This window comes from Malurus melanocephalus, unplaced genomic scaffold (assembly GCF_030028575.1).
Source record: "Malurus melanocephalus ecotype Western Australia unplaced genomic scaffold, MMel_1.1 scaffold_303, whole genome shotgun sequence".
NCBI classification, from domain to species: Eukaryota; Metazoa; Chordata; class Aves; order Passeriformes; family Maluridae; genus Malurus; species Malurus melanocephalus.
In genome coordinates, this window is record NW_026623535.1 from 48,716 (window position 1) to 51,467 (window position 2,752).

Here is a 2,752-nt window from a genome sequence, read left to right on the forward strand (position 1 = left end):
AAAGGAAAAAGGAAAAAAGAAGGGGATTCCTGCACCCAGGGATTCATGCAATCCTCCTGGGAGGTTTTGTCTCATTCCTTCTGAAGTCTGAGCACAAACACAAAGCACATAGAAATTTCTTCCAAACTTGTAGAAATAAAGCTTAATGTAAGTTGACAATACCATGTGGGTTTATTTTCTCAGTGGAGGAACGTGTCACACTTAAGGARTTTATTTCTATAAATACTACTGAATGAAATTAACTAAACTTAGAAAATGAAAATGTCACCAAAGTGTTTGGAAATTCTCAAATTAAATCAACAGAGCAGCATTAGATCAAGAGGGAAAGGAATTACAACTCATCTGACAAAAACCATGTGAACTTCTGCTCGGTTTCCCCACTCTGTAAAAGACTGATGTTGCTTCMTTTTTTTCTTGTTTTATTTTGTTTAACTAGTAGGACCAAATTGTCACATCTTGTTTGTGTCTGTGACAGAGAGAGTCTACAGTACAAGGCTGTGAGAGAAAATAAAACTCGCTTGCCAAGCAATTGCACAATTGCTTCAATAATTGCATGCTTAAGTTAACTGCGTGAGTTTACAATCTTTTTAAAGGAAATATTCTTCATCCTTTTATGAGGCTGATAATTTCTGTTTCAACTGTCATGGTCCTTTTTTTGGAAGATGAGGAGGCTGCTGTTACAYGTTTCAGTGAAACAACCACTGTGCACAAGGCACGTAGAGTTTAAGGAATTATGATCCAGTGCTATGGCATGGATTCTGCAGTTCCTCCATTGCTGAACTCAGTTACACTGCTTACCCTACTACTCAGCAGCACTCTGTGCTACTCAGAGTGTCCATTCTCTGCAATAAACACAGTCATAAATTATGATATAATGTATCAAGAAGGTTTYCTGAAAAGGTTTCATTGTTTTGCATTTGCCTTACAAAAGTCCAATTTTTAGAAAATACTCAGTAGTCTTTAGAGGTGGATGAGTCAACAAAATTCTTAAAATAATCAGCAGCATTTTATAACAGACACATGACAACACAAGCTGCCTCTGTAAACTTCAAACTGGGATACAGACTGCAAACGAGGAAAAGCTCTACAAGGTTATCTGACATCATCATATGAAAAAGTAAAATAGTACCTTCACTATGCAGTGCACGGCATAATACTGTTACATAATATCTCATGTACATATTGGCATTGTATTAACTTTTAGTACTGGAGATAATCCATGTTATCATCTGATTATTCAGAGGGCACATGAAAGCAGCCTTTCTGTAACTTAATTTTTTCTTCCAAATATGATCCASTCACTCTTGAGTGATGGACAAGGAGTAGCCATCTGCTCCTCAGTGTCATTATTCACAGAGCTTGTTAAAAATGAGGAATCAGCATTTTGAAAAGGGGAAGCTCCCTTTCACCAATGACCTTCCTCACCCTCTCAGGATTAAAACATTGCAAACAGAATTAAAGTCAGGSCAGTAGCACGCATGGGGGTTCTCCAGCTGTTATTTGCTTTATATTTATTTTCTGTATGAACACCCTCACTTCTTGCACAGACTACAACTTAATTTTTGACTTCTTGCAGCAAAGGATCCACAGGCTAGATYTGATTTCCTCACTTTTCCCCTTCACCCATCCCTGTTTTCCACTGGGAAAGCAATACAGTTCACTGACCCAACACATTCCCCCCTCCCTTAAATCTCTCATCCCTCTTTGGAGTGAGTGCAACTGGCTAAAAGAGGCATCAATTTGCTGAGGAGCAAACAGGTATCTGCTTCTGTTTGACAAACTCCTGTCAACACCTGGCTGTAGCCCTTACTTCATTAACTTAACTCCCAGTTTTAACCCTCTACTCCACATCCCTCTCTTCTCTCCCTGGTCTCAAATTGGATCTGGACTTTTCCTTGTRCTCTTTCCCTTCCTTCCCCAGCTCCTGGGCTGCTGAGCTGATTTTTACAGTCCCATGGCCCCTTTCAGGAAGGATAGTGGTTGGTGATGGAGAAGGAAGACAGGAGGGGAAGAAAGGGTAGGAAAGTGAGGAATGTGAGGAAACAAGGGCAGGGAGGAGAGCAGACAGGGAAAGCAGAAAGGCAGAGAGAAGAGATTTCAAGAATCAGGGCAAGAAGGACTGGAGGAAGAGGCAGGGTAGATAGGAGGCAGAAAGCAGTAAGCAGGGCAAGGACAGGCAAGGGAGACAGGGGAAGCAGAGGAGGGAGGAGAGGTGAGGGAAGAGCAGAGAGACAGCAGAGCAAAGAAGAAAGGCAGAGAGCAGGGGACGGAGGCAGGGAGGCAGAGAGCAGTGAGGTAGGACAGGCAGGAGAGGCAGCCAGGGGAGGCAGGGAGCAGGATAAGGAGGCAGGGAGAGGGAGCAGGCCAAGTAAGAGGCAGAGGAGGCAGAGAGTAGGGAGTCAGGACAGGCATGAGGAAAGCAATGGAGGCGGGGGGCATAAAGACAGGGAAGGCGGTGAGCAGGGGAAAGAGGCATTCAGGGCAAAGAGAGCAGGCAGGCAGCAGGGAGGCAGATGCAGGAGGGGTAGGTTGGCAGACAGGAGAAGTATGTTGGGAGGCGGGAGGCAGGGCAGGCAGGGACTAGKGCAGGCAGGGAGCAAGCAGGGAGCAGACAGAGAGGTTTGCTGGAAGGAGGCAGGGGACAGGAGGGAGCAAGGCAGGCAGGAGACAGGGAGCAGGACAGGCGGGAGACAGGACAGGCAGGAGGGAGCAGGGCAGGTAGGGAGCAGGGGAGGCAGGAGGGATCAGGACG